This window comes from Cetorhinus maximus, chromosome 28 (genome assembly GCF_964194155.1).
Source record: "Cetorhinus maximus chromosome 28, sCetMax3.hap1.1, whole genome shotgun sequence".
NCBI classification, from domain to species: Eukaryota; Metazoa; Chordata; class Chondrichthyes; order Lamniformes; family Cetorhinidae; genus Cetorhinus; species Cetorhinus maximus.
Window position 1 is genome coordinate 25,604,121 of NC_135906.1, and position 25,000 is coordinate 25,629,120.

Here is a 25,000-nt window from a genome sequence, read left to right on the forward strand (position 1 = left end):
TGGAGGCGATTCTAAATTTGATGGTCCCCCTCCACCAACAACTCCCCTCAGCAGAGAAAAGACATTTTCCCTGTTCGCTCTTAATCACTTTACAACGTAACATTCCGTCTGAAAGCTGTTCTCCCAGGTTCTGACTGCCTGTCCCGAAAAGGCGAAACCCACTGGCAGGGTCGCACTCCCCCCTCAGTGGGGCATCGAAAGGGGCAGAGCAGGTGGACGCAGCCTGGCATGAAGAGGTCCGACACTGACCCGCTGCCATCCTTCCGAACGTGTGCTCAGAGCTCCTGGCAGCCGGCTCTGAATCCCCAACAGTAAACAGACCTTAATGCCTGCTCAGTCAGTCAGGCAACAGGCAGGGGTGTCTATTTGTGAAACGAAAACATCTATTACCTGTCAGAGTGTATTTTTAGAAAAGCGTGTTTGTACGATAGAATGAAAACAAAGCCCTGCTGGAACCTGAAAGGTGCCCATCAATAGGTTGGCAAGCAGGGTGCACGTTTATCACCAACCCTGCCAAGCGAAGCGATGCCACACTGATTTCACAGGAACGTAAGAAGGAACATTAACAACAACTTGCCTTTGTATAGCACCTTTAACACAGCAAAGCCATCCCGAGGTGTTTCGCAGGAGCAGTTGTCCAATACAATGTGACACCCAACCAAATTAGGAGGTGTTAGGAGGGGTGACCAATAGCTTGGTCAAAGAGGTTTGAACCAGTGTCTTCCAAGGGACGATGGAAGGTGGGTGTAAGGGGCCATAGGTACTTAGGGAGGGAATTCCAGAGCTTAGGGCCTAGACAACCAAGGACGCTGGTGGAACCGATTAAAATTAGGGATGCGCAGAACTGGAGGAGCACAGAGATTTCAAATGGTTATAGGGCTGGAGGAGATGACAGAGGTAGCGAGGGGTGAGGCCATGTAATCAAGGAAGGAGACTTTTTAAATCAAGGCATTGCTGGATTGGGTGCCAATGTGGGTCATTGGGAGGTGGCCATTCAGCCCATTGGGCCTGTCCCCTTATTCAATAGATCATTGGCTGATTTTGCATCAGCTCCACTAACCCTCCTTTGCTCCTTATCCCTTGATACCCCAACCCAATAAATAACTATTGATCTCAGTCTTGAAAGCGCCAATGGTCTCCTAGCATCGACAGCTCATTATGGCCACGTTGGTTGGAGGGGAGTTACAATTGGCCTCCATCCTGCTGAATCATTGAATGGAATAGTCAGCCAGGCTTCATCACTGTACAGTGACTCATGGTGAAAGGTGGATGTGCGAAGACACCAGGATAAGATCTGACGTTTGGATAATGATATCAGTCCCTTCTTCCCCATCTCCTCAGTGCCGAGGCTCACTCAGGGAAAACCCGGCCACTCAGATGAGGTGCTGAGGGCTGCTGAAACCATCCAGGGAAAAGGGAAAGGAACATTCTTTTTCGAAGGGATAAAATATTCTCGCGCTCATTTTACACTGAAACCTTGTCGAGCGGGGTTGCTGTGTGAAGAGAACAGGAATGTAAAGGAGCAAGCAAAAAAAGCCATGAAACGAGATTGCTTAACATCACCGTATAAGCACACAAGCTGTTTACATGGAATCAAATAGCATTTACAGCACAGAAACAGGCCATTTGACCCATCCAATCTGTGCTGGTCCATGCTCCACATGAGCCTCCCACTCCTCTTCATCTCAACCAATCTTCATTTTCCTCTATTTCTTTCTCCCTCATATGTTTATCCAGCTTCCCCTTGAATGCATCTGCACTGTTCACCTCAACTGTACCCCGTGGTAGCGAGTTCCACATTCTCGCCACTCAAGAAGTTTCTTCTGAATTCCCTATTGGATTTATTAGTGACTATCTTATATCGATGGCCTCTAGGTGCGGACTCTCCCGCAATGGAAAGGTCAGGCAAGAAAATGGTACCGTTTGCACGTGCTTTTTGGGGTGCTATGAGCGCCAAAATGGCATCCATGTACGAGCGCACCCGAATCGTGCCAGACGCCATATCGGAGATGGCATTAGTGTGCTTGCCGCCAACGACCACTGCAAGTATGCAGCCCCAGCAGATCATGGTGTCAGTCAGCTGCCACTTTGGAGCTCAACACTCCAGTCAACGCCCTGTCTTAACCTCTTACAACTAAAAACACGTTCCACAGCCAGGAGGATCCCACTACCACCAACAGCTATTTAAAGGGACCGGTCAACCTCTTACAGAATAGTTGTTGGTTGATTTCTTCTGGCTGGGGCTAGGGTTCTACAAGCGTTTGGTGCTTTCTATAGTTGTTTAAAGTTAGCAGAGGCCTACAGGGAGCGAGGCGGCAGGTGCTGGGGGGGTTTTTTGCTGACTTCAAGGCTTCTGCGCAAATCAGTTTCTCCTAGGCCCAGGCTCTTTAGCAGACATCCCCCTTGGAATGTAGCTTGGAGAATGACACAGGGCTGGAAGGAGGGGGAGGAGGAGGAGGAGAGGGAGAAGGTCTCTCAGTGACCTGTTTGGGTGATATGACTGTCGGTGTGTGTGTACAGTCTTTCAGACGTGGGTGTGGAACTCGGGGCATTGCGAAGCCTGTGTGGCTGCGATGAAGCAAATGACTGTCACGGACGAGTCCTGGTTGTTAGAGATAGTTAGTAGGTGAGTGATGGGGTGGAGGGCGGGGTGATGAATTGAGCAGTGTCTCAGGCACACTCACAAGGCAGTGGGAGGCCAGGGCCAGGAGCCAAGTCCTGAGGGCCTGGATACAGTGCCACAACTAGTTCAACAACCTCGCCTCAATGTTAAAGGTCGGTAAATGCGCCTTCAAATGCCATATCCTGCCAATTGCACCACCAGCCTGAGACACTGCTCAATTCATCACACCGCCCTCCACCCCATCACTCACCTACTAACCATCTCAGACAGGAAAGTGGAGGTAAGGCCACAATCAGAGCAGCCATGATCTTACTGAATGGCAGAGCAGGCTTGATGGGCCGAATGGCCTACCCCCCACAGATGCAGGGCATCTCTCCCCCTTTTCGATTTCCTCCACCAAAGCCTCCAGCGCAGCGTCCGGAAACCCTGCCGTCCCCTCTCTGTCACGCGGTGCCATTTTTCAATGTTTCCCCGGCCAGAGTCACTTCCTTCATGAGCACCAGCACCTGGTCCAGCCACAGTGCACTTCCCCTTTAAGAGGGGCAAGCTAGCTTTAAGTGGTGCTCGCCACGCACAATACTATTGACCTGCCCAGCCAGTCGACAGCATGTTTACCAATGGCTAGGATTCTGAAATCATTGGAAGGAATGGCCAGCACACAGTTGATGTGCTGTCTTCATCACAATCAACCAACACTGATTCATTGTGCATAACAATCCCTGTGCCCATTTACAAGGATTATCAGATTTAGCCCCTCTTTACATCTACCCTATCAAATTTCTTTAACGTGTTAAAGATCTCTATCAGGGCAACCCACAGCCCACCCTTTTCCAGTGAAAAGAGCCCCAGTCGCTTCTGTCCACCGTGATAGTTATAACCTCTCAGTTTGGCTATCATCCTTGTAAATCTCTGTTGCATCTTTTGTCAGTGCCTCTATGTCCATTTTTACCATACAGAGACCAGCACTGCCCCCAGTTCTCTAAGTGGTGCCCAGCCAAGATTCTATACATGTTTAACATAGCCTCTCTGCTTTTGAATTCAGTTCCTCCAGATATGAATCCCAGTGCTTTATTTGCAATCTTTTTTAAGAAATAGGGGCAGGAGTAGGCCATTCGGCCCATCGAGCCTGCTCTGCCATTCAGTAAGATCATGGCTGACCTGATTGTGGCTTCAACTCCACTTTCCTGCCTGTCCCCCGTAACCCTTGACTCCCCTTGTCAATCAAAAACCTGTTAACTCAGCCTTGAATATATTCTATGATCCAGCCTTCACCGCTCTCTGGGGAAAAGAATTCCAAAGACTAACAACCCTCTGAGAGAAGAAATTCCTCCTCACCCATGTCTTAAATGGGAGACCGCTTTTTTTTTAAACTTTGCCCCCGGGTTCTAGATTCCCCACAGGAGGGGAAACATCCTCTCAGCGTCTAACCTGTCAAGCCCCCTCAGAATCTTATACATTTCAATAAGATCACCTCTCATTTTCCTAAACTCTAATGAGGTGTAGGCCCAGCCTGCTCAACCTTTCTTCATAAGACAATCCCTTCATCATAGGAAACTGAGCTGGACTAGCCATAAAAATACTGCGGCTACAAGAGCAGGTCAGAGGCTGGGAATCCTGCGGAGAGTAACTCACCTCCTGACTCCCCAAAGCCTGTCCACCATCTACAAGGCACAAGTCAGGAGTGTGATGGAATACTCACCACTTGCCTGGATGAGTGTGGCTCCAACAACACTCAAGAAGCTCGTCACCATCCAGGACAAAGCAGCCTGGCTTGATTGACACCACATCCACAAACATTCACACCCTCCATCACCGACACACAGTGGCAGCAGTGTGTACCATCTACACGATGCACTGCAGGAACTCACCAAGACTCCTTAGACATCACCTTCCAAACCCATGACTTCTACCATCTAGAAAGACAAGGGCAGCAGACACATGGGAACACCACCATCTGCAAGTTCCCCTCCAAGCCCCTCATCATCCTGACTTGGAAATATATCGCCGTTCCTTCACTGTCGCTGGGTCAAAATCCTGGAACTCCCTCCCTAACAGCACTGTGGGTGGACCTACACCACATGGACTGCAGCGGTTCAAGAAGGCAGCTCACCCACCACCTTCCCAAGGGCAACTAGGGATGGGCAATAAATGCCAACCTAGCCAGCGAAGCCTACATCCTAAGAATGAATAATCTAACCTATATCCTAATAATTCTTTTATTCCAAATGAGTTATCACATCCATCATTTACTGATAGGCAAAATAATTCCACACAAATGCAGCAAGCTGGTGCTCCCTCACATCGCGAAGGCTGCTTCTAGGCTACGGTTATTTGGCAGGTTGGCAGTCACCAAGTTTAGATCACCTGGGGGAATGGCAGTGATACCTTCCTCATCTTGTAACCCCTGAGACCATTTGGTGGGTCAGATTTCTGGAGGATCACAGGGTTCCTTAAGAAAAGGCAAACACCCTTGACTGGCAGCATGAGGTGGAGTGATCCAAAACGCAGAGCGCAAAGTAAAATCGGTTCACGTGTCACCGCGAGAGGGGCACCCACCTCGGAGTGGATCCTCAAGATGAGGAGATGGAACCTGTTCAAGATAAGAAGTCGGGCTTTAAACCACGTTGCGATTCAGCTGGTCATTCATGGCGTGGAGTTGGTTCCTATTCACAAAGGTGCCCAGATGGACAAGGAGGACAGATAGCTATCAGTGTGCAACTTTGGTCCTAGTGCATTCGGAGAAACCATGACATGTTGAAGAGTCATCCTGGCGAGGAGGTGCCTCTATTTTATTCAGAGGAGCGGGGTCTTGCACATCCAAAAACCCTGTGGCTGCCTAAATCCATCTCATGTGCACCGTGGTGGGTCAGCTCTGTGTTAAGCATCGGCTGGTGTGGCTCAGGGGCCCCACTCAGGCATCAGGCTCCCTGCTGCATTTGTGCAGGTGAAGACAGTGGAGCTGAGAAGGTGCACAATTCGCTGATCTCCATTTTCTCTGGGCCCTCTTATTGGCCAGCTCAGCTTTTCACTTCACCTTGTCTCTTCTATTACAGCACCCCCCCCCACACCCCATCACCCCTCCCCCAGCCTCCAGAGGTCATGGTTGTCAGTGACTATCTCCTAGTTGCCTGTGTCAATGTCCGCCATCTTCATTGGTTGCTTGCAGGTGTCCTTGTTGTGCAGGTATGGACGCCCAGCAGGTTCTGACCCAGTGGCCGGTCTTATACTGGTCACCTCCGAGGAACATGGCCAGGCCAGTACAGATGTCATCGGCCTAGAGGTGAGTGTATGCTCGTGGAGTTAACGCAGTCCAGGGTCTCTGAGTTGGTGGCCTTGGTGATGCCGGGGATGCATCAGCGAAGGTAGAAACTGTTCAGCCTTTTCTCCTGCCTATTTTGTTCAGATCTCACCTTCAAAGATGAATGGTCCACTAAGGCACACAGTGCGACATGGGGATGCTGAGATGCTGCAAAGCACATTTCTTTCCCCTCCCCCCTCCCCCAACTGAAGTGAAGTGAGCCACAAGGTGATAAAGGTCAACGCTGGCATGACTGTTTCATCTTTAATCAGAGCATGGATCCAGACACCACTTCAGAGGCTCAGGCGTGTCTGCTAATTCAGCCCAACACTTTCTCGTGTCAGGATGTCTGCCTGGTGCAGAAAGGTCAGCTGGGGTTCCAGCGACAAAAACATCCCCGAGATGCTGACATGCCTCCTGTCCTGATCGAAGAAGTAGAGGGCCATGTTGACATTGTATTTCGACAGTCTGCAGGGAACGAGACTCTCACAGTTAGATCACCTTCCAACTGGTACTTTGTAGCTGCAAAAACTGTCGTCAAGAAATATACTATCCAGAGGTATTCGTTCAAATGAAATCATAGGAGGCTTACAGCTTGGAAGGAGGTCTTTGGCCCACCATGTCCATGCCAGCTGTCTGGTAGAGAATACAACTGGCCCCAATCTTAAAATATCATAAAAGGACTATACCTGCCAAGGTCATATGATGGAAAATTAAGGAGTAAGTTGCAGGGAAAAGGTTTGCCTGAAATCTCTTTGCAAGGGCCTGCATTGGGACTTCTAGTCTCATAAGAGATCTGGCTAAATAAATTTGCACCAAGTCTTATGTGAAGACTACCACTTACCCTGGACTCATTAGTCCAGGCATCCAGCTCACGACTAAATGTGGGACAATGCTGAAGGGTGTCGAGCCCCTTCAGTCACACCTCCATTTTGGGGGAGCTCTTTGTATTTCCTAAGCTTCCTCATCGTAGTGACATTCGACCTCTCTTCGATAGCCTGACTGAGTCAAGTAGCTCACTACGCGTGGGACCATAGACACACACTCGGATCCCAACAGTCTATGGCATTGCCCGTCCCAATGTGCTGCACCACCAGGCATCTCAGATTGCTCTTGCCCAATTTTGCTTGGTTCACCAAGGAAGCAAAAATCGCATCAATATTAGCAGCAAGACTGAGCACCATCAACTAGCAAGAGGGAGCAGTAAATGCAAGCCCCAGTTCACCTCGCTCAGTGTGATACAGAGTTAGAGGATCGGGAGTCCTGCGGCCAACAATGCCCTGAAGCCAAATTGGAATGAATAAATCATTCAACCCATCCTTCTAGCACTTTAGCACCTGACAACTCCTAGGATTAGGATGGTGTTGTGTTCATTTTACAGGCATAAAACGGGAACCTAAGTGGCCAACATGCCTCCAGAATGAAGGACCCCATATATCTATCACACCTTATCATGGCGCCCTCAGTGCAACTCCAATAATAATACTAATTGCAATAGAAGGCTTTGACAGAGAGCTAATATTAGCTAGGCCTTGTCCATCCATCTGTAAGTTGCATTGTCTTGACTAAGAAAGTGCTTGTAAGCATAGCTCACTGCTGAAGTTTTATATTTGTGTTGTGAGTAACTGTTGTAATGAATGTTTTGCCTATCGAGGTGCTCAGTAGTAGAGCTGGGAATGTGTGTATGCCCATTTCAAGCATTGATAGCATTAAGCACTCCTAGGCCATGTATTACATGTCATGACATAGGATAGCAAACAAGAAACAGGCCATTTTTTTTATTCAGTCATGGGATGTGGGCATCATTCGCAAGGCCAGCATTTATTGCCCACCATAATTGCCCTTGGGAAGTTGATGGTGAGCCACCTTCTTGAACCGCTGCAGTCCATGTGGTGTAGGTACATCCACAGTGCTGTTAGGGAGGGAGTTCCAGGATTTTGACCCAGCAACAGTGAAGGAACGGCGATATATTTCCAAGTCAGAATGGTGTGTGGCTTGGAGGGGAACTTCCAGATGGTGGTGTTCCCCACCAGTGCAAGGCAACAGTTATGCTCCATTCAAACCTCCTCTCGTCTTTCCTCATCAGTATGACCCTTTATTTCCTTTGTCCCTCAAAGGCTTACCTAGTTTCTCCTTCAGTGCATCTATACGATTCACTTCACTCACTCCCTGTGATAGCGAGTTTAGATTTGATAGTTATTCAAAATCACAGGGGGTCTAGACAAAATCGATTAGGAAGAACTGTTCCCATTGGTAGAAGGGTTGAGAACAAGGGGACACAGATTTAAGGTAATCGGCAAAAAGAATCGAGGTGACATGAGGAAATACTTTCTCACGCAGTGAGTGGTGAGGATCTGGAATGCACGGCCTGAGAGTGTGCGGGAGACAGATTTAATCGAGGTATTCAAGATTGTTATCTGAAAAGGAAGAATGTGCAGGGTTACAGGGAGATGGCAGGGGAATGGCACTAGGTAAATTGCTCCTGCAAAGAGCTGGCACAGACACAGTGGGCCAAATGGCCTCCTTCTGCGCTATAACAACTATGCGATTTTGAGTTCCACATTCCCAATACTGTCTCAGCAAAGAAGGAGTTTCTTCTGAATTTCCGTGGGATTTCTTGCTGACTATCTTGTGATCGTGGCCTCTTGCTCTTCCTCACAAGTGGAAACATCCTCTCCGCATCTACTTTATCATGATCAGAATAGAACAATAAGAGGCAGCGTACCAGTGTGGCAAGTCTCCATTGCCTTCAACGAGCTGAGGAAGGTGGAAAATGTAATGTCTGCTGTTGCCAAGTTAGAGTCGTGAGGTGTTGGACCGAGACTGCTCGAACTTGGAAAAGAGAGACTTTCACTCCTTCACTCAGATTAGATTCAGCCCCGGAATCCCAGAGATTGACAGACAGCATCCTAGAATGTGCTTAAATGGGGCATTTCACCATGCCCCTCCTCGCTTAGACTTGTTTCACTCATCAACCCGAGAAACCTTTGTGTTTCAAATTGCGGCAAGTGCGGTAACAGCACGGCAATGGGGCAATTGGGACGTGGCTGAACGATAGGACCAACAGTCTATAAGACCATAAGATCATAAGGCGTAGGAGCAGAAGTAGGCCATTCAGCCCATCGAGTCGGCTCTGCCATTCAATGAGGTCATGGCTGATCTGATGATCCTCAGCTCCACTTTCCTGCCTTTTCTCCATAACCCTCGATCGGTTAAGTTTAAGGACAGAGGAAGAATCAGGGGACTGACGGAGAAGGAAACAGGGTCAATTCGAGTCAAATTAGGTATAGAACGAGAAATAGAGGGAAAGAAAGATTGGGTTGAGAGAGAATAGACAAAAAGGAAAATAAATAGCTTTTTTTTTATTTTAAGTTTAAAATACCTCAAAGTACAATTTCCCATCTGCAGAAACAAAACTTTGTGGGTTTAAATTGTTCCCTCGTTGGGTCTGGGGGGGTCGCAGGTCAGTGACATTGCATAAGTCTCATTATTAAAATGGTCCTTACACTGTTGATTACCAGCCTTACCTTTCTGTGGCAAGTTTAATGGGTGATTAATGTGCATATGCAGTAATTTTGTGAAACTCATGGGGAGGCTGAGGGTGAGCCCCTGTTTACATGCAGCTAATGTTAGAACAATGCAATGTTGGTGATTTGAAGTTCAAGTTCTACGCACTCAAGGCAGTGAGTACATTGAACCCACTGTTACTTTCCCAGTGAATCCTGAGCCCGTGCATTAACACAGCACAATGCTTGGTCTCCTATACGCCAACATTCAGGGCTTTCAGCCTTTGCATCCCCTATTTGAAATCAATGTTCCTTTTGCCATTAGTTAGGACCAGGTTGGCGATGGAGGTAATAACCATTGTTGCTGTGATTTCAGAATACTGGCAGCACATCATGAAGAAAAGCCAAGGCCTAAAGATCACAAAATGAAGCCATGAGATGGAAAGAGAGGGAAGAAAAGCCTGAGGAATGGAGTGTCCGAGAAAGGGAAAGAATCAAAGGGAGGGAGAGATGGAGAGAGGGAGCCAGGGAGGGGAAGAGACGGAACCAGAGAGAGAGAGAGAGAGAGAAAGAGAGCGAGAGGGAAAGTGAGGGAGAGAAAGAGAGGGAGGGAGCCAGAGACGGTGAGAGCCAGAGAGGGAGAGAGGGAGCCAGAGAAAGAGATTTAAAAAATGCAGCAAAAGAGAGAGAGGGAGTCAGAGAGAGAAAGAGAGAGGGAGAGACAATGAAGGGAGAGAGAGAGAGAGCCAGAGACAGGGGGTGAGACAAAGAGAGGGAGACACGGAGAGAGAGAAAGAGGCCTAGAGAGGGAGGGGTAGCCAGAAAAGGAGAGAGCTAGAGAGAGAGAGAGGGGGGACAGAGGAAGAAAAAGAGAGAAAGTCAGAAACAGGAGATAAGCCAAAGAAAGAGAGGGAGACACACAGAGAGAAAGGGCTAGAGAGGGAGGGAAAGCTAGAGAAGAAGAGAGAGAGAGAGAGAGAGAGTCAGAGAAAGGAAGAGCCAGAGAGAGTGCAGCAGAACCAAAGCGAGATATAGTTAGAGAGAGAGAGAGGGAGCCAGGGGGACAAGAGGGTTATACCCTTCCAACTCTTATTTCTCTACCTGCTCTGTATTTTCAGCGTTCTCATTTTCAGAGTTTCAGCTCTCGATATTTCTGTTCTGCGATTTGTTCTGTGGAAATCCTGCGGTGGGAGTGATAGCGGATGTTAATACACATTTGTCCATTAACAAATACGAATATAACAGATTGATGGCTTTGTACATTTCAATTTTATTTTCCACGCTGAAATAGTCACTCCAGGAATTCCCTCAGGTAAAACTGTCTATTATACAAAGCATGATAACGTGGAAATGAGCTGTGGGGCTGGATTCCTTCATCCTCAGTTTATGCTCCTCGCCCAGTGCTTCTGCCAGGTGAGGTGGAGAGTGCACATGATGAGCCCACGCCACCATGACGGTAGCCTTGAAATCATTACCAGGTCCCCATATATAAAGGACATAGTCCTGACCAACGTTTATTCCATTGCTATATTACCAGTGTTGTAGGCTCAGTCACAGAATCACAGGATCACACAGTGCAGAAGAGGCCATTCGGCCCATTAAGTCTGTGCCGACACGTGAGAAACACCTGACCTACCTACCTAATCCCATTTGCCAGCACTTGGCCCATAGCCTTGAATGTTATGACGTGCCAAGTGCTCATCCAGGTACTTTTTAAAGGATGTGAAGCAACCCGCCTCCACCACCCTCCCAGGCAGCGCATTCCAGACCCTCACCACCCTCTGGGTAAAAAAGTTTTTCCTCACATCCCCCCCCCTAAACCTCCTGCCCCTCACCTTGAACTTGTGTCCCCTCATGACTGACCCTTCAACTAAGGGGAACAGCTGCTCCCTATCCACCCTGTCCATGCCCCTCATAATCTTGTACACCTCGATCAGGTCGCCCCCTCAGTCTTCTCTGCTCCAATGAAGCTCCCTGGTGGGTAATCATATTTGATGAAGGGTTTTCACAGCCTATCACACAAGCCAAAAGGAAAATTAAATCATAGGAGTTTCAACTAGGAAGGTGGTCATTCTGCCCATTACACCTGTGAACCGTGTGCATTTTTTTCTTATTATTTATTCTTTCATGGGGTGTGGGCATCGCTGGCAAGGCTGGAATCTGTTGCCCATCCCTAACTGCCCTTGAACTGAGTGGCTGGCTAGACCATTTCAGAGAGCAGCTGAGAATCAACCACATTGCTGTGGGTCAGGAGTCACATGTAGGGCCAGACCGGGTAAGGATGGCAGATTTCCTTCCCCAAAGGGCACTAGTGAACCAGATGGGTTTTTACGACAATCGATGTTAGTTTCATGGTCACCATCACTGAGACTGGCCTTCACTGAACCGAATTTAAGTTCCACCAGCTACCGTGGCGGGGTTTGAACCCATGCCCCCCCCAAAGTATTAAATAAAAACAGAAAATGCTGGAAAAAACTCAGCAGGTCTGGCAGGATCTGTGGAGAGAGAAACAGAGTTAACGTTTTGAGTCTGTACGACTCTTCTTCAGAGCTAAAGAGAAGGAGAAACGCGATGAATTTTATACTGTTTAAGAGGGAGTAGAGCAGGTGGAATGAGATAGAAGGTCAGGGATAGGTGACAGCTAAGGGGAGAGTGACAAAGGTGTCATGGACAGAGGACAAAGGGAATGTTACTGGTAGTGGAGAAGAGTAAAGAAGTAAAAAAGGTAAGATAGCAGAATGTGTTAAAACAGAACAAGGGTCAGTGCTCTGTGAAAGCACAATAGACAGACAAGTGACAGATGGGCCTGTGGGGGGAGGCGGGAGAGGGGGGAGTGGGGAGGAAAAGGATTTTAAAAAATGAGCAAATAAATAAAAGAATTTAAGAAAATAATAATAATAAATAAATATAAATAAATAAATAAAAATGGGATTAAAAAAGAGGTCGAGTGGGTAGGAGAGGGTTCATGGTCTGAAGTTGTTGAACCCAATGTTAAGTCCGGAAGGCTGTAAGGTGCCTGATCGGAGGATGAGGTGCTGTCCCTCTCAAAGTATTAACCTGGGTCTCTGGATTACTAGTCCAGTGACATTACGACTACGCCACCATCGCCCTGACAGACGCAACTGGATATGTTAAAATGATACGTTAAAACCAAGCCCTATCCTCTCAGACGCATGTAAACAATCCCACGGCACAATTGCGAAAGAAGGGCGATGGAGTTCTCACTCCGGTGCCCTGGATAACATGTATCCTTCAGCCAACATTGCTAAAACAGACGGCCTGTTGTTATTGAACTGTTGCTTGTGGGATCTTGCTGTGCGCAAATTGGCTACCGTGTTTCCTACATTATAAAAACAGTGACACAAAAAAAAAAGTACTTCAGTGGCTGGAAGAGGCTTTGGGATGTCCTGAGGCCGTGAAAGGCGATTTATAAATGCAAGTTCTTTGTTTATTTGAGTGCCAATTGCCTTTGCTTTCCTCGTTCTTTATGAAACATGTAGCCACTCCCCTCTGTAATGCTGCCTAGACATGAAACTGGCGTTGCCATTTATAGAAAGTGCCCACTTTTCATCGCCGCTTCAATAAATGCAGATAAAAATCGATAAGAGGCCATGGCCACTAGGCCTGAGCAGCACACTGAAAATCTACCCTGTCATCTCGGCCCCCAAAGGGTCAAATCAGCCCATGTTCTAGTTTAAAATTCTCATCCCTGTTTTCAAATATCTCCATGGCCTCGGTACCCCTGAAACCTCCTCCGGCTCTCCAACCCTCCAAGATCCCTGTACACCTTCGATTCCGGCGTCTTGTGTATCTCCAATTTAAATCACTCCACAGATGGTGGCCAGGCCTTCAGCTGCCCCCCTACCCCCACCCCCACCCACCCCCCACCACAATTCCCCATCCCCCACCCGCACAATTCCCCCCGCTGCGCCACCCCCACACCAGCCACGCCCCATACCCCCACCACCAGCCCCGGACCACCCTCACCCGCACCCCACCCACCCCCACCACCCCCTCTCCACCAACCCCTCACCCCCCCTGCACACCCCACCCCACCATCCCACCCCCCCCCCCCCCCCCCCCAACCACACCCCCTGCCTCCCAGCCATAAAACGCTCTGAGGGGCGGACAAACGAGGGCCGAGTGGGGCTTGCACCCCTCATTGGCGAGGAAGTCCCGCCCTCTAGAACTGCCAACCAATCGGATTGGCTGGCATCTCCATCAGCCCCAGTGATGCCAGGAAGGTGTCAGTGGCCTAACGTTTTAATGGCAGGGTCTATTGGCTTGATAACAAACCTAATTGACCCATTGTCATGAAGCTACTAATGTGCATAATATTATTGGAAAGTATTTTTCTTTTAAAGTTAAGATTTATTCTGTGGGTGTATCTTAATTGGATTAAAGCCGGCTGGTCTGGGTGCTTTGATATGTTCTAGATTTGATATGTAAGAGAGGTAAAGTGTATTTGCATTTTTTGAATAGAGTATTCAAGAAGTGGGGTGAAATCTGGCACCTAGCCAGCAGAGACCAAGCAATGTTTATATTACTAATAAAATTGGTACTATGAAAGATGTTTTATTGTTAGAAGAGGTGGGGTTCAAAGAAGCTGGTGATACAGTGAGACTTTACATTCAATGAGATGTGCTGGATATAACCGATAGCAGTTTTCGTGTGTGCAGGGCAGGGGCAATGTAACATCAAAGTAGCTGTAAGCCTCCAACTGTCGCCACAGGAACCAAAGTGAAAGGAACCTCATGTTGAATTCGTAAGGTGAAAATGCTTTGCCTGGTGTTTGGTTAAGCCTTGGTGTTGCTGTTGCCTTAATGGAGATTAGTTTGGGAATTTGTTAAAAGTTATGCTAGTAGTAATTTGTAGCCATGTGTATATATTTAACTTGCGTACATTAATAAATGTCTCATGTATTTTGATATAAAATCTCTCGAGAACTGGTGGTCTGATTCCTGAATTTAGAGCTGCATCTCAAACATACCACTTAAAAATATAGGTTATGACAGTTGTTTAAAGTTTCCCTCTGGGATTTTTAAATAACTCAGCTTTACCAAACTGCTGGGTCACAACACCCGTAATTATTCATTTAAATGTGGCAGGTGGGCTGCCGATTTCAGTGCCTACCCACCAACTACCCCCCCCAACCCCCCCACCCCAGTATAATGGGGGTGAGCTCAGGGGAGGGGGGAGGTGGTAGGATGCGTGCCCATTCTATTATATGTCCCCCCCACACCCCCACACCCTGCGGGAAACACACCCACCGGGAGTCACATAAAATTCAGCCCTCTGTGTGTGAATAGAGATCTTCATAATTATTCACCTTCTTCCTCTGGCAAGAATTGGCAGTCCATGCTTGCTGGTTACCGAGTAGAGGATATAGCCTTTCACTACTTAACCCTCTCAAAGCCTTCCATCGTTTCGCAAGCCTCACTGCAGTTTATCAGGATACGATTATATTCCACACGGAATAAGAGGCGCTCCGGAATGATTGAGGAGGGAACGACGAGTGAGGGGGATTAACTACATTGAGGGGTTGAAGGTCCCACCATCTCAGGGCTGGGTCAATTTTGTTGCAGTGCAGCGATGTCCTTCCGCTTGCGGTGATTATAAATCACGTAGCAGTGCTCAAACATCAACACCCCCTTCAGTCTCCGACAAGTTGAGTCACCTTTGCCTTGCAGACGTTGATGATGACTGACCCACCTGCGTGAGAAGCTTCCTGCGTTTGGAGCTGGGTTACCCGCTATAGTTCCTTTACGTTTTGAAAGGGAGGTTAGCTACATACACCTCTGTAACGGAGAGTGGGGCAGGGAGGCAGAAGAAAGGAAAGTGGCCAGGGTGAGGCGGCAGAGGGGGAGAGAACAGGACAGGGAGAGGACGCGACAGGGAGAGAAGGGGATGCGGAATGAAGAGCAAGGTGCAAATAGGAGGAAGGAAGAGGTTAAATCTTTTACTTACATGCTACTCTAAACTGCCCTGACCTCCTACCTTGCTCCACCTGCTCCGCCCCCGTCTTCAACAGTATAAAAGCCATCACATCTTCACCTCTCTTCAGCTCTGAAGAAGAGTCATACGGACTCGAAACGTTAACTCTGTTTCTCTCTCCACCGACGCTGCCAGACCTGCTGAGCTTTTCCAGCATTTTCTGTTTTTGTTTCAGATTTCCAGCATCCGCAGTGTTTTGCTTTTATGCTATTTTAAGTGTCTGTTTTAACTGCTATTCCATTGTTTGTGAACCAAGGTACTGTGTTACATTAGTGATTACTTCAGTGACATAACGTGTGAGGGGAAAACCAACAAAATCGGTCAGATGGATTTTTTTCCCCTGAGTTTGGCAGCAGCCCAACATTGACTCCAAGATTACAGGAAGTTCGCTTGCTGTGCAATTCTGGGAAATAGCTCAGCCTCTATATAAAGCAATGATCCAACAAGAATATAGCATAAAGCAAGTATATACTCCCAATGCTTATTCACACCTCCTCCAAATCACACCCTGTCCTGGTCACTCACAATTCTGCTCACACCCTAGTTGCCACTAAGGTATGAACATTACTCCCTTCAAACACTGCAGTCCGTCTGGTGTAGGGGCACCCACAATGATACGAGGTAGAGGGAACTCCAGGAGAGTCAACGAGGATATACATCTGAGTCACGATGGCTTATCGCTTGGAACAGAAACTGGGGGGGGAACGATGTTACCGTGCCCTGCCCGCCTTGTCCATCGAGGCGGTGACAGGTCTCTGGGACAGCTCTCCCAACCTCAGCTCCGGTCTGTAGGCATAAGTGAGGAGGGCTGTGCAGAGTTGCCTGGGTTGGGTGTCCTGTTATTGTGTTATAATTCACGGCCAAGAGGACCGGATAGTTCTATTCTTTGCAGCAGTTTGACTGGCCGACTCGCCGGGTCACTTCAAAGGGCAATTAAGAGCCCGCCAGGCTGGTGTTGGACAGGAGTCACACAAAGGCCGGAGTAGGTAAGGGCGACAGGTTTCGTCCCTTAAAGGGACGTTAGTAAAACCAGTGGAGTTTTTATGACAACCCGATGGCCTCACGGTCACTATTGCAGACACCAACTCGAGTTTCTCATTTTCTAAGTGACATCAATGGGTTCAATCCCGGTACCGGCCGCGATAGTTCACGGAGACCCGGCCTCCTGGCCTTGCCCCACTCTTGTGGAGTGGTGCCCCTTAAGCTGCTTTTAACCAATGGTTCCTTTCTAACGGAGGGAGATGCCTAGGGTCCTGTGTAGGACTGTGGCATTTTACCTAATTACCTAAGTGAATTCAAGCCCTAAAAGTGCCGTGGTGGCTTTTGAACATCTACTCTCTGGATTATTGGCCCAGCAATAAAAAGAGCTCAGTCATGGGACAAGAAGCGGACTGGGTGAGCAAGCTGGGCATAACATCGAAAGAGGAACGTAGAGGGTAAAAGTAGCTACTCAGGCTGGCGAATGGTGGGAAGTGGAGTTCCACAGAGGACTGGGCTGGGGCCACGAGTCTTCATCATTTACAAAAGGGCCCTGGGGACATGGGTTCAAATCCCACCACGGCAGCAGCAGGTAGAATTTGGATAAATCTGGAATGTGAAGCTAGTCTCAGTAACGGTGACCATGGATTCTCACGAAAAAAACCCATCTGGCTCACTAATGTCCTTTAGGGAGGGAAATCTGCCCTCCTTACCCGCTCTGGCCTACATGTGAATCCAGGCCCAGAACAATGTGGTTGACTCTTAACTGCCCCCTGGAATGGCCTAGAAAGCCACTCAGCTCAAGGGCAATTAGCGACGGGCAACCAATGCTGGTCTTGCCAGCGACGCCCACATCCCATGAAAGAATAAAGAAGGAAATAAACAAACTGGGGAGGCGGGGGAGGACGTACAGAGGATGACTGCAACAAAACATAAGAAAACTCGCAGAAGGGACGTATAATTGGCCAATGGACTGCAATATAAATCACTGAGAAGTGGAACATTTTGGAAGGAAGAAGAAGGTGGGCAGGTATTCCTTGGAAAATAAATATCTAAAGGGAGTAAAGCAAAGGAATCAGGGGAAACACAGATAAATCACTACAAATAACAACACAGGTTAATGGGAACATAAAAGAACACAGCAGCGGCACTGAGGCTCATTCCTAGAGGAATAGGTTTAGAAAAACAGAGAAGTTATAAGCAAAATGCCGTGGATGCTGGAAATCTGAAATAAAAACGGAAAATGCAGGAGAAACTCAGCAGGTCTGGCAGCATCTGTGGAGAGAGGAACAGAGTTAACGATTCGAGTCCGTACGACTCTTCTTCTGAAGAGTTAACTTGTACAGAGCCTTGGTTAGACCACACTTGGACTACTGTGCACCGTTCAGGTCTCCGTTATTATTAAAAGGAACACGGGGGCACTGGTGAAGATGCAAAGGAAGATTTATCAGACCGATAAAAGAACTGTGAAGTTATATCTTTCTGAAAGGATAGAAATATCGAGCCTATTTTGTCTAGAAAAGAGAAGACTGAGGGGTGACCTGATAAAGGTCTTCAAGATTATGAAAGGGTTAGAAAAGGCGGAGAAGATGTTTCCACTTCAGGAGGAGACCAGAAACTAGGGACCTTAAATATAAGATGGCCACCAATGAATCCAGTAGGAAATTCGGGAGAAACCTCTTAACCCAGAGAGTTGTTAAAACCTGGAACTCGCTACCAGGAGGTGCCGTTGAGGTGACTAGCATTGACACATTTAAGAGGAAGCTAGCTGAAAACATGAGGGAGAACAATTATTCTGATGGTGTCAGATTAAAAGGGTTGGTGGAGCCTAATAGCATGGACCTGGTGTGCCAAGCAGCCGGTTTCTGAGCTGTAAATACTTTGTAGTGTCCCACTGTGTAATAAACACCACACTCCCAAACTCTGGGGAGACGATGCTCACATTTACTGGGGAGTCTGGAACTAGGGGGGCACAGTTTAAAAATCAGGTGTCTCCCTGATATATGAGGACATGTTTTATCCCTCAGAGGGTCGTTAGTCTGTGGAATTCTCCTGCCCAGGAAGCAGCAGAGGTTGAAGCATTGGATATATTCAAGGTTGATTTATACAGATTTTTGAGCGATAACCGGGAGACAAGGGTCTTGCAGGCAGACAGGAAAGCGGAGTTAAGGCCACAATCAGATCAACTATGATCTTGTCAAGTGCAGGCTCGAGGGGCCGAATGGCCTACTCCTGCTCATAGTTCTTGTGCCCCTGCGGTAAGCCAAGGCAAGCAAGTGTCAGCTGACCATGGAGCACCTCAATACTAATTCTGAGGAGGGGTTACATCGACAAGGCTTGTATTCCCTGGCGTAATGAAGGTTAAGGGGTGATTGGATTGACGGATTTTTTAAGAAAGAATTTATAGATTAGTCGAGGAACCCTTTTCTCACTGGTGGGAGTAGAGGACATGAAAGGCACAACCTCAAAATCAGAGCCAGGCTATTCATGAGAGAGGTTAGGGAAGACTTCTTCGGGTAAAGTGCAGTAGGTGTCTGGAAACCTCTTCCACAAGATGCAGTGGACACCAGCTCAGCCAATAACTTTGCGTCTGAGATCGATTTTCTTTTGCTAGGCTAGGCTACTGAAACGATATGAAACCAAGGCGGGTTTATGGAGTCAGGATGCAGATCAGCCACGATCTCATTGAATGGCAGGGCAGGCTGTAAGGGCCGAATGGCCTCCTCATGGCCCTATAAACCCAAGAACCCCAACATCAGCGGACGTGCAGCAGGAATCATCAGGCAATGCTCAGGACGGGGAAGTCCGGTCGAATTCTCTGTTCCCTAACCCAAGGTAACCATTAGGGGCACGGATTTAAATCAGTTGGGAGAAGGATTAACGAGGATTGAGGAAAATCTTTTTCACCCGGGGGTGGGGTGGTGGGGGGCTCTGGAACACAGCGTCTGAAAGGATGATCGAGGCAAAAACCCTCATCATTTCTAAAAAAGCACTCGGGTATGCGCTTGATGTGCCTTAACTTACCAGGCTACAGACCAAGGGTGGTTGGTTGTGTTTTTTCAATTTATTCTTTCATGGAATGTGGGCGTCGCTGGCAAGACCAGCATTTGTCACCCACCCCCAATCGCCCTTGAACTGAGTGGCCGGCTAGGCCATTTCAGAGGGGCAGTTACGTGCCAACCACAGGTGGCTGTGGGTCTGGAGTCACATGTAGGGCCAGGCCGGGTAAGGACGGCAGATTTCCTTCCCCTAAAGGGGCGTCAGTGAACCAGATGGGTTTTGACGACAATCGATGGTAGTTGCCAGGGGTCAGGGTTTTCCACTTGGCGGGTGGAGGTGCCCAACACGCGTCCGAGCGTGAAATAGCGCGCGGCGATCATCCCCACGTCATCGCGCACTGGTGCGATGGTTCGGTCGGCGGGCGGGCGCCCACGAGAATCGGCGGGGCGCCCGCCGACAATTAAGAGCCCTATCAAGGCCATTAACCAACGAATCAACCTGGATTTTTCGCTGCCCGTCCAATGTTACAGTGGGTGGGTGAGTCGGCTAGGCTAGACTTTGGGGTTTTTTTAGGAAACCTTATCCACTGGCGGGATGAGGTTTCCGTAATCGAATTTTAAAAAATAAAAAATTTTCGGCAGAATTTTTTGACGTACACATGTTAAGGCGGGTGTACGTTTTTTTCCGTATTTTTAAAAACTTTATTCACTGGTTTTGAACCCACGTCTGCCAGAGCATTAACCAGGGCTTACTAGATTACAAGTTCAGTAACATTGCCACTATGCCATCATCTCCCCTTGATGGCTCTGGCCAACATAGACATGATGGGCCGAATGGCCTCCTCCTGTGCTGTAAATTTCAATGATTCGACAATTTAAACTCAAGGTTACTACCTTGATATAGTTCTGCATGTGGGGGGGGGTCTTTTTTTGAACATCAGCAAACCATGAGCGACACTACAGTTATAAAATGCCATCGAGTGTTTTATGGGGTGATGTACTATTCTGCTGCTAAGAGCTGTGTGTAAATACACATCTTGAGGTCAATGAGAGACAAAGGGCTTGATTTTTTTGCCCCCATCGCGGTTGAGATTGAGGCAGGTGCTGAATTTTGCCACCCCCACCCCAGAAGGCCATTTTTCTCAGGGCCCAAATGGAGGGGGCGAGGGGGGTGTTGCAGTGAGTAGTGACAGGGCTATTCACCTGCCAGTGGTGGGTAGGCTGACTGACCCAATTAAAGGCCTGTTGGCAAAGGCCGACTAGAATTCTCTACTCGGTCCTGGGGGTCCCCAGAGGCAGCAGGGGACAAAGTAGCTGCCTAGAGGCAACCTCCCAGCAGCAGACTGGGCTGGAGGGGGTGGGTTGGGGTGGGTGGGAGGGTGGTGGGGTGGGGGGCGGGGAGTGCTCCTGGCAGCTTTAGATCCTCCTTGACTGCCTGGGTTCAGAAGCAGCTGCAGGCTGCCCTATGGAGGTACTCTGCTAACCCCACTCTTCACCCCACTCCCCGCCTCCCCCCCGCCCCCCCACAAACATGGTTGCCCTACTGCAAAGGCCATTTTTAATTTAATATTTGAAGAAGATGGAGAGAGCGCACCTCCATTCTGAGGTGCCCTCTCCTTTGCTAACGTTATGTTAATTGTATTGTTAAGGCTAAACAGGTGGAGGGCATTGATTGATTAAGTATCTTGAGTACATATAAAGAGGGACTGCTGGAACAGTGGGTGGGTGAGTAGATCGGAGGAAGACATATGTAATGCTGCACTCTGTAAATAAACCGACTATCAGAAAAAGGATTTGCGTCGCATTTCATGCTTGGCATCAGGCTTGGGGACCAATTATCACCCTGAACTTACCTGCCACGGTGCCCTGCTGCCGCTTTAAGGCTGGAAAGCCTATGATTGGTCCTCCAGAATCGAAAGCCCACTCACTGTCCCTCATTGGATGGCGAGACATTAACTGGCCGAATGGGGGAAAAGCCACATTGAGTGACTGATTCCCCCACAGTGCGGCCTTCTGATCCTGCTTGAGCCTGATGTTGGGGTTCAGAATCCTGCAGGGAAAATTCAGCCCTAAAGTTCTTGAGGCTATCTTAGGTTCCATTACAGAGCTTCCTTTGTTGCTTACGAAGTTTTTCTAATTGACTATGAAATGCCTGTTTTTTTCAATTCTCCGGTTATTTAAATAGAAACAATTTATCTTATGTTCGCTGAGATGATGGTTAAGTGGTTATTGTCACTTGGCCAGTAATCTAATGGCTACTGCTCCAAAATCATAGATTCAAATACCACCATTGTGGAATTTCAATTCAATCAATAAATCTGGCATTGAAAGCTAGTCTCAGTGAGGGTGACCATGAAACTATCATCGATTGTCGTAAAAACCTATCTGGTTCACTAATGTCCTTTAGGGAAGGAAATCTGCTGTCCTTACCTGGTCTGGCCAATGTGTGACTTCAGATGCACAGCAATGTGACTGACTCTTAACTGCCCCCTGAAATGGCCTAGCAAGCCACTCAGTTCAAGGGCAATTAGGGGTGAGCAACAAACGCTAGCCTTCCAGTGATGCCCATATCCTGTGAAAGAATAAAAAAAATTGTTTTATTGGTATGTAGGAATTGCTAATTCAGGAAAGAGCAAGATCAATCCCGTTCACATTCTACCAACTTGATAGTTGCCTATTAGAACAATAATAGAGTTGTTCAATTACCCAAGGAATCAATCTCCATCAAGTCTTGTGTCAGCTATACAAATCCTTGGTTAGACCACACCTGGAGCTACTGAGAGCAGTTCTGGGCGCCACATCTTACAAGGACACATCAGTCTTGGAGGGAGTGCGGCATTGATTTACCAGAATGATACCTGGACTCCAAGGGTTAAAACACAAGGAGGGATTACACAAACTAGGATTGTACTCCCTAGAATTTGAAGGTTCAGGGGTGATTTGAACAAAGGCGTTCAGGTATTAAGGAGACCAGAAAGAGGAGATAGAGAGAAACTATTTCTGCTGGTCGGAGAGTCTAGGACTAGGTTAGGGGGCATAGTCTAAAAGTTAGAACCAGAGCTCTCAGGAGTGAAATTCCACTCACAAAGGTGGTAGGAGTTTGGAACTCTCTTCCGCAGTTTATGCTAGATCAATTGTGAATTTTAAAACTGAGATTCACAGACTAGCCAAGGGTATTCAGCGATAAGGGGCAAAGGCACATAGTATACAGTTAGGTCACAGATCAGGCATGATCTCATCGAGTGGTGGAAAAGAATCAAAGGGCTAAATGGTCTCTGTCTGCACCTATGTTCCTCGTTAATAGACCCAGGCATGACAAACGGAAAAACCCAGTGGTGGAAAGACTCAGGTCAAGTCTTATATTATTCGTGTGCTGTATCCCAAAATGTTACTTCCTGACAGGGAGATAAAAGGCATTTTAACAAATTAGAACCAACTGCATTTAAGGACAGGGATATAATGTCATGTAATGAGTAATTTTGCTGTGGCAGGTCTGTCCCTTTAATTTAATAGAGTCTAAGTTGATGTTAAGTAAACACAGGTCAGGTCAGTTGGAGCTCAATTGTAAGTTGGTCAACGAGCCTTACAGTTGGATGGTCATCGTCAGTTTCGGGTTAAGCTCTTGCACGGCCAGTACTTTAAGGTTGTGTTTTCATTTGTAACACAGTGTAGCGTGAAAATACGAGGCACAGATATTTAGCAGAAGGTTGTGTGGTGCTGGTAGGTTTAGGTTGGGTCCTATTGCCAAAGGCAGCGTTTGAAGAATTAAGTCTTACGCGTGAATAATGGCTGCAACATCACCACACGCCTATCGAGAAATAACTCGCAATTCGTTGGCCGTGGGCTCCTAGTTAAAGGGAGCAGATGCCAGGTTAGAGACGCCCAACTTTAGAATTGGCCCTAGAGCAGTCTGCTTCCCTAAACTCACACTGCATGAGGTTAAGATTGTCCACTCTGGCTGGACATATTCTTGGAGGTTTCACCAAATGACCTCTAGCCTCCAACTTCCCCGCCCAGTCAAACGGCCTCTTTTCATCCCCCATCCCTATTACTCTTAAAACAAACAAACAAGTGTTCAAGGTTAAGTGTGAAACAAAAAGCCTTATTTATATGGCCCCTTTGATTTCTCTCCTGGCTGTTGCTCGCAGCAGTACTTCCTTGGAGATAAACCCTCATATCCTGGAAGGTCCAAGACAATCCTGGAGGCTTGGCAATGCTACCAGGGATGGATGCGTCTAATTTGATGGGGAGGCTGCACCCAAAGAGAGGATGGCACTCCTCTCCTGGAAACAGCTAGCAGTAATCCCGAGTGCATCACCCTCGTTAAATGGCAGCGCCCGTATACCTACAAGCCTACCAACTCTTGCGCCACCACCACTGAGAAAGCCAATGGAGAGGGCGAATCGCCCGGAGGTTCCGTGGCTGACATGTGCTCTGATGAACCGATTCCGCTGTCGAGCGGCCTGACAACAAGGCAAACACCCCTAGCCGTTTCCGTAGCACCTCGACTCTGCGCTGGCATCTCCCAGGGCACAGGGAGCACATCAAACCTTCCAGGTCCGGAACATGACAAAATGGGTGCCCTCAAAACCGCGCCAACCTTAAGCGGTTGACATCCTGGTCGGTCAATGTCCATTCCCCCCGCCCTCCCACCCGCTTTCTGCTGTAACCCCACTAACGAATGGCGGGCATCACCGCATTTCTGTCCGTTGGAAAAAAATAAAGCCCGTCACGATCTCTTAGGCAGCCGGTGAATAACTGCAACGCCCTGTGTCACCTGGGGCGGGGTAGGGTAGGGTGGGGTAGGGTGGTGGTGGTGGTGGGGAGAGGGTGTGGGGTGCTTGCTGAAATAAAACTGTGTGGAAATGTCCTTTCGCAAATATATATCGAAACACGCGCACACAATGCGGAGGCACATGCAGACACGCACACGCACGCACACAGACACACGCGCACATACACACGCACGCACACAGACACACACACACATACACACACACACACACGCACACAGACACACACGCACATACACACACACACGCACACAGACACACATGCACACACGCGCACACAGACACACACGCACATACACATACACGCACACAGACACGCATGCACATGCACACACGCGCACACAGACACACACGCACATACACACACACGCACGCACACAGACAAACACACAAAAAAAGAACTCCAAGCTCACACACTGCAGGTGAAAAGAGAACTACTGCATCCCCCATAAATCAGTTGGGGTCGGAGGCAGGGAGGGAGTGTAGTGGGGAGGGGTAATGAATGTTAAAGGCAGGTGTCGTCACTGCTGCCTCCATGAGGCAGCAGCCAATCAGGCAGCATGCTCCCCCTAACAGATGGGCACATAAAGAGTGCAGGAGCACACTGCAGAGCCATTCAGCATAAACCTCGAGGGCAGTGGGAGCAGCAACAGGAACGGCTGTAGGGACTATCAGCATCCCAGCCTCTTTTTTTTTTATTTTGAGCCTGTGTGTGTGTGTGTGTGCGCGCGCGTGTGTGAGTGAGTGAGTGTGTGCGTGTGTGAGTGTGTGTGTGTGTATGTGTCGTGTGCACGCACGCGCCTGTGTGC

At 48.3% G+C, this 25,000-nt stretch overlaps 1 protein-coding gene across 4 annotated transcripts in view; it reads left to right on the forward strand.

The window, feature by feature from the left end:
• LOC144668953 (ELAV-like protein 2) overlaps positions 1-25,000 on the forward strand; it is a 194,870-nt gene that overhangs the window by 55,758 nt on the left and 114,112 nt on the right. The window contains exon 1 of one of the 4 annotated variants that reach the window (XR_013573568.1): positions 24,770-25,000. This exon is cut by the window's right edge and continues 154 nt beyond it. The exons of 1 other annotated variant lie outside the window; for it this stretch is intronic. The gene's annotated coding sequence lies outside the window, so the exon portion shown is untranslated. Of the gene's footprint in view, positions 1-24,769 lie in introns of those variants that run through there. 2 more of the 4 variants (XM_078531455.1, XM_078531458.1) reach the window with 2 other exon arrangements.